Source organism: Lytechinus pictus, chromosome 10, assembly GCF_037042905.1.
Source record: "Lytechinus pictus isolate F3 Inbred chromosome 10, Lp3.0, whole genome shotgun sequence".
NCBI classification, from domain to species: domain Eukaryota; kingdom Metazoa; phylum Echinodermata; class Echinoidea; order Temnopleuroida; family Toxopneustidae; genus Lytechinus; species Lytechinus pictus.
In genome coordinates, this window is record NC_087254.1 from 33,219,668 (window position 1) to 33,227,537 (window position 7,870).

The 7,870-nt window shown below is 36.0% G+C and overlaps 1 long non-coding RNA gene across 1 annotated transcript; it reads left to right on the plus strand.

Moving 5' to 3' along the window:
• Nucleotides 1-233: 233 nt before the first annotated feature.
• On the plus strand, nt 234-3,796 carry LOC135155591 (uncharacterized). The gene is made up of 4 exons (XR_010294710.1): nt 234-285; nt 1,482-1,598; nt 2,261-2,315; nt 2,965-3,796. It is a non-coding gene; the product is annotated as an uncharacterized LOC135155591 (long non-coding RNA).
• Nucleotides 3,797-7,870: the final 4,074 nt, after the last annotated feature.

Below are 7,870 nucleotides of genomic sequence, written 5' to 3' on the forward strand. Positions count from 1 at the left end.
CATTTTCACCGATATTGGCAGAATATGTTCAACTGTTTTTTTTTTATTAAAGATTTTATTGCTTCAAAATCAAATCACAATAAACATGAATATAGCAGCAATGTTTATTTCTTACGACTAAGAATCAAATGAGTGTGGTCAAAGGAATTACAACGAAGAAAAGTATACGGGTGGTCCTAAAACTGGATAAATTCTGTGATTTCGACACTCTTCTAGCATTGATATCAGCGGATGGGAAGATCACTGCAGATCATTTCTTCGACCTGACAACACCTGACATTAGAGGTAAGGGATTTTCCTATTTGACAAGGTCATCTGCTTTGACAAAAGTATTTGGCTTTTCTCTGTTAACTTTCATAAAATACCACAACTTTACTTTACTACATTATCTCTTGTAATCTAGGCCTATTCGGAGTTTATGAAATAATATGCGATCTTAAAAATGTGTATATCCAGTTTATTTACCCGCTAGGCATTGCTGCCGGACTATTGTTGAAGCTGTAAAACTTCTTTTGGTTTTCAATACGTTAGATCACTATTAGATTAGTTGCATTATATTTAAACTATTTTTTTTTTGTATTTGCCCTTTGAAGTCTAATGCTATTCTAAATAATGGTGATTCAAAACTCGATTATATCAGTTAACATGCTAGCTGGGGTAATTTTATACTCCTAATAAAATAATGTACATAGTGATTAAGTTCATAGTATTTTGTTGCGCCTCCGTCATAAAACGAGAGGATAGGGTCCTTTAAATTTTTGTTGATTATATGTTATGTAGGGATACTAATAATTTGTTACAAGATTTACTAACACTTATGTCAGATCGCGAAGCCTGGCTTACAAATTTTGATTCATTCTCGGATGCGTCCGATTTATAGTCTAGTGTAGTAGCCGAAGTATTTAAGGCAATAATTGCATCATACCCCTTCTTTCTAAATGAAATAAAATTAACGAAAATTATGGTGATTTTATCACTTATCACTCATGATCGGCTTCGTGTTTATTGATTTTTTGTATCTTATAACCTGGACTTCCCAAAGCCACAGATTGTAGGAAAAAGTCTGAGAATCAAATGCGAAGGATGATTTATGAATATGAGATGGCTATTTTTCAAAACTTTGATTTTGACACAACCGTCTGTTAGCAGATTAAACCATTGTCGTACATTGTTCGAAGGATGAAATGCAATGATCAATACATTTGTTTTGTTAATAGTGTAGTGCATTTGAGATTACGAAGAAAATATTAATGCAATCGGTAAATCACTGAATTCATCAAAAGTTGTACCTCATGAGTGTGTGTAGGGTCCAGTTCTATTTGTCATCTGTTTGACCGTTCATCACACATTCTGGAACCTTATTGACACTGATAAGCCTTATTGTATACAACAGGTTTGAACTAAATCCCCTTCGATCATTACTATCATTAATTACTTGATGGTTATTTAATAAAATACCTTTGCTTATATCTTGTTATCAGAGAAAATAAACATGGCGTTAAAACTCGCAATTCTAGGTGTTCTCCTGGTTGCCCTTGCGATTGCAACTAGTGTTTCCTGCGAAGATACACAAATTAGTGAGGAAATCAATGCTTCTGGTGGGTATCTCATTTCTCATTGTGTATACAGTATTATGTTATAAGATGCTACATCGTGTCCCACAAAAATGTTTATGACACTCTTAACAAGTACACTGCAAAAACTTTGATGTTGATTTAACACTAGCCCGGAATCCAGTAGCTGTCCACACCAGAGAAGTGTTAAGCAACACCAGTTTCGTTTTGGTCTGACACCAGATAGGTGTTTATACAACACCAATTAGTATTAAAACAGCATCGGTTTGATTCCAAAGTGGTGTTGTTTCAATACTTCTCTGGTGTGGTCATATATAGATTCCGGGCTGGTGTTAAATCAACACCGGAGTTTCTGCAGTGTATAATGTAAAAATCATATTGTATGTACTTTTACAATTGTTAACAAGCATCTTATACAACTGGCTTTTCTTATGCGATATGGTCAGAGATATGAGCCTTCTCAGCACTCGTCAGAAAACCTTTCGATCCAACTTTCGTTATTACTTAGAATACGTCTTCATTTACTCTTTTTATATTAAGTTTCCTGTTTTTTCAGATTTTTGGAATATTCATTTCATATTATTGTTAACAATAACGATTTTTCTTGTTACACAATCTGCACAAAATGGGGAAAAAATGTTACCTCAAAGATACAGATTTTCAGTTTCCTTTTCTTCAATCTATAGAGTTAAAGAAGTGCGTACAGGATGTGAAAGACGAATATTATTGCAAACGGTTTTTGTAAGTATCATTCATACCTTTTCTATTATGACATATCATATCGGATGGATTCATCACTAGATTGGGGCTGACCAGTCCATGCTAAAAGAAATCCCCAATCAGATACTTATTTTCACATTTTTGTACACGGTTTTGGAAAAGTTAGGGACTGAAACATCTAGCCCCCTCCACCCCCCCCCCCGCCCCAGTCATGCCTCATGATAATTGGTTCAAAGGTACACGCAGATCCCTTTATCTATCTATTGTGTGATTTTACCCAACCGTCGAGCAGTTCGATAAACTTCAAAATCCGATAGCAAAAAATGAAAATGTCTTCTTATGGTATTTTTCGTTGTCATTAATTGTTTGCTCACTCATGCGTGAAATATGTATCATGATCACTTACATTAAGTTATAGAGCAGATAAGCTTTATAGTGATATGTCATTTTGTCAATCATAGAAAGATTAAGTCATAAAAAACACACAATTTATTTTTTCGATTCGTTTTATTTTCTGGGACTTGTATAAACTCCTCTCCAGAGAATTCACTAGTTTAAATTTTTGCGTTTGAGCATTATCAGGAGGAGGCATGTTTTCTGTGATTTGAATTTTATTTATGGATCATAAATATTGTAAATTTATTGTTCATGGTTGTATTAATCATTACAGACAACTCTATCAAAACTGGGTCTCGCAAAGTGAGTAGCAGAAAAGCAGGATGAAAAACTACAACCCACTCTTGTGTGCATCAAAATCTCAGCTACACTCCTTTCAACTCCTTTCAACGTATTCAGTTCTTATTATTCACTGATTTAAAGACGTATAATTTATGTCAATAAATTGCCTTATATGATCTTTGTGATATAAAGTATTGATGTGCACACGTCGGATGACCATGTAATTCATTCCATTATGTGGACCTTGTTTATATTTCAGTAGTCGGGGAGGAAGGGTGGGTCTCGTGCTTTCTTTTCGAGAAAAAAAAAGACATAGACAAGTCCTACCCCACTCTGAACAAGAAACTCAATTGATTTCAACCATTGGCCGCTAAAAGCAAGAAAACAAATTAATATGAGATTGTAAACAGTGTAAATTCTAAACGAATTAACAGATTATCTCATATTACTGAGTACTCTTATTATGATATCTACCATTTTAAACAATTCTTCATCTTGCATTGTCTGACTTCCACTAAGCATGCTAAGCCTAGAATTAACCTGGCCATGCTGACACACAAATGCAGAGCTCATAATCGTTTTCGCATCTCCATGTCTCTTTCCCATTGTTTTGTATAAGACTCTACCATTCTAGTACGCCTTTCCCTCCTGATTAGTTTTAATAAATAGTTAAAGTTACAATTATATAGCGCTTAATACATTATGTTTCTAAGCGCTTTACATTGTACTAATTTTTACCCTTGGATTTTTATTTGGCTATGTGTGTTAAAAATGCAGAGCACCTATCATAACCTGATCTTGATTCTAATTAATAAATGATGCATACAAAACATCTCCTTTTTATTATTTTTTTCATCAATTTATGATATGAAAACTCCGCGAAAGTATGAAAGAAAATTAGTTTAAAAATCACCTGGCGAGCGGAATCGTAATACCTAAGAGACTTTCTTGTTTTAAGTTAGTTTTCTAGAAGAGAAGATATTAAGAGAGAGAGTGTGTGTGTGAGTGTTTGAGGGGTTGCAGTGGCGGCATCAAGAGTGGGGAGGGGATACAAGGAAGGCATTTGCCCCCAAATCAGGATCGTTGCCCCACACTTGCAGCCCCCCCCCCCCAATTTTGAAAACTGTTTTAAAAAATGTATCTAAACAAGCTGTAAAGTGTTCCATACCAGCAGTTTTCGATCTTTATATTTTTTTAAATTTCCCATCCAGTCACTGGTAGCTCCCAACAATATTTAGTCAGCAACATGAATCTCTTGATAGGGATAAATAAATGATCTGTTTAATAGGATAACATGGGGCTTAAAGATCCAGCGTTCAAGTCGATATGCACAAGTTATTCTTCTCATAATTCGAGTTCTCACTATTTGTTTTTAAAGCGAGATACATATTCATAATTACAAAAAAGTGCTTAATATCAACAATTTTTAGCTCGCGCTACGCGCTTGCATTAATTGTTTAGTTAAATAGAACATCAAGTTACACTCTCAGGATATTATGAATTTTCAGCTTGCATTATTTATTCGGTGAGATATCATCTTCACGAGTCATTGCAAACAGGCCCCTTTTTGAGTCAGTGGGACCTATATCAAAAGTTTTAGCTCGCGCTTCGTGGTCTATTTTGTGCACGGGCAAAAAGCTTCGGGTCCACTAATACCCCTCCCCCCCTTTGCCCCCCTAGAATAAAAATCCTGATGCCGCCACTGAGGGGATGGAGGTGTTATAATGAGATGACTAGAATTGATTGAAACGATGCTTAGAGGAAGATGGAGAGGGGGAGGGGGTATAGTGTGTGTTGGGGGGGGGGGGGTGATAGTTGGAGGTAATGATCGGAATAAGAGAAAGAAAGTGAGAGAGAAAGGGACGGGGTAGCGATATATAGTACAGGATCAAGTCCGTATAAGGATTTTGAGGACGAGTTCTTCATTTTGTCAACAATTTCGTTATCTTCGACGTTAAAACGTCATTAATTTCGAAAAATCAAACGGTAGACATTTCCCCCATGACTATCTGACAATTAAGTAACAAGTTTTCAACTAAAAAGAAGGTCGGCATTGGTGCGCGAACCTATTAGTCTGTATAGACTCTGTACATACGGCCGCATGCATGGAGGCTCTTAATTTGCAAAGCTGTTTGAAGCCGTAGGCCAAATCAAAGTTATGAATGTTTTTATGATGACTGTAATGTGCGGAATGAGCTATACCCGCAATTTTCTCCGTTGAGACGAAATTTCCAATAACAGGTTTTTAGAGAAAATGAACTTTGCATTCAAATACTGGTATAAAGAACAATGAATCTTATCTATATTCAATCATTATTTCAATTTCAGAAGAAAGTGGTAAAATTTCTTGTTCATTGCGTTTTGCACAGAAAATAAACTTCCGAAAGAGGAAATATTGACATAAAAGGTCCTTATTCTATCCAAACCTAAATGTGTGCGGTATACATGGTATTTACATTGTAATATTATTGGCGCATCTTAATTTACAAAAAAGGGGGAAATCGAACCAGCCACCTTTCCCCCTTTCCTTTTATATCCCCCTTTTTCTCTCTCTCTCTCTCTTCTTTTATCTCCCTCCCTCCCCTTCTATCTCTCTTCTTTTATCTCCCGCTTTCTCTATTTCTTTCATTAAAAAAATCTTTATTGAGAATGGGGCATAATCAAATTCTTATATACATTATATTCACCTCCAGGATATTTTTATTGTTATCCCATCTATCTCATCCCTATTTCATCACTCGCTCTCGCTTTGCTTTATTTTACACTCCATTTGCAGGATATTCTCATTTTCCCTTTCCTCAATTCCATAAACACTGTTTCACTATTAACGATGAACAAACAAATCAATAACAAATTACTTTAACTAATTCCAAAAGCAGCCAAGACCTTCCCGCTTAGCCTCTTGTCGAGACACTGGCGGCTGCTTCCCGAGCGAAGCGAGGGATTTCCTATAATTCGCTATATCCCTTGCCAAGCCATGTTCGCTCGGAAATTAAAGCAGCCGACAGGGCCTCGACAAGAGGCTACTTCCCGCTTTGCTAGCGAGAAGAGCTGATACCGGAAGGGGGATTTTAGCGATTTTGCCGATAGTTCGACTAGTCCAGACTGTTAGAGATTCAACCTTCCCCCTCAAGTGTATTCTTAATCCTTTGTATTATGTAATGCACAATAGTGCTCTGGAGTGAATAGTGAGTAGTTAGGCTCAGTGGTTAGGCTCCATCGCACTTAATTGTAATTAACATACTCAGCATTTTTGAACTGGGTGGGTTGCCTGTTTTAGCAGGAGTACCTCACTATCTGCACAGCTTTCACACAGGCAGGACCTATTGGTCCTTGGGTCCATCTGGGTGATTGGAAATGGAGAGTTAGAGTTTTAAGCCAAACACTTGCGCTGCAATAAAACTATATTCCAGAGTCAAGATTCACTAAACCAACATGGAGGCCTGTTCCTGATTTCCTGCATTTAGTCATCCCCGTCAAACTGTAAGTTTAGTTGTTTTTTTGTCTCATTTATGTCTTGGATTTTTATTATTCATTGAGAATAACAAAAGGTCAAAGAAAACCTCTAAAATGTGAGATGTGAAAGATGCTAACTATATTTTTTCATTAAAAGATTATTATATGTCAACAAGAATTCCATCTGTTGAAATATTGAAAGGTCTTAAAATGATATTCTTAAAATATATAAGAAACTTTGCTTTTCCTAAGCATTAATGGATTATGGAAAGTGTTTCTCATGTCATGGAATTTCTTTGTATGAAATGTTAGATTTAAGAGAAATGATGATGCTTTCTTTTCAATGACCGAATTATGTCATTCTAGATTATACTTGAATACTTGAATTAAGCTAGGGAAATGATGTTTCCTTGAATATAGATAACCTATTATGTTATGGTTATTGTCCTATATGTATTCCGTAGACTTTTTAAGTTTTGGAAATTGTTTAATTGTAGATGGGTTCTTCTTCATCTACCTGGGAGTTCACCCAGTGGTTCTTCAGAAGTAAAGAAGTCTGGCAGCTCATTTTCAGCCATTGACCAGACCAGTCAAGAGTAGGAGTAAAGGTTTATTAGAGGGCACCCACCAAGAAGGGACAGCACCCTCGCTGACAAGATCTGATGATGGTCGTTTATCATCGCTCGTTTTACTCATTCGTTACTCCTCATGAATTTTTAGCAGGAAGCAACAGTTGATTAAAGTGGGTTATTTTATTTATACCCTCCAGAGACTTAAAGCATTGTTTTGTAACCATATATATACTATTGTGTAACTTCCTTCGAGTTGAATATATTTTTGTTATTATTGTTTATCTTCTGTTTATTCTGGTCCACCAAAACCAGAAGATTGAATTTAAATGTTGGAAGTTGAAGCCGGAAAACGAGTAATAAAACTAAACATATTTTATTTGTTGAACTAAATAATAATTGTCTTCCATGGTCATTTATTTAGTTTTACAGTAGTGAGTTGAGAGAGTCACCATTCGACACAAGTTATGTCCATTTGAATTTATTCAGGTGTGACACAGACTTACACTAACTGACTAAATTACACGCACCCGATCCTGCTCGATAATTCGACGGAATAGATAAAGCCATATTTAGTATGCATTTCCACTCCATAGGCGGATCCAGGGGGCGAGGGGCCCGCCCCCCCCCCCTATTTGCGGAGCAAAAAAAAAAGAAAAAAGGGGGAAAGAAAAAAAAAGAAAAAGAAGGGAAAAGAGAGGAGAAAAAAGAAGGGGGAAACATAAGAGGAGGAAGGCGAGTTAATAAAATAAGATGAGGGGAAGACTTGGAAAATAATTTTTAAAATCTTTCATGCAACTGTACAGTTCGCGCTCGCATTGCCTTTTAGGTTTGTTTTTTTTTTGCTCAATATGGAGCTTAAATATCAAATTT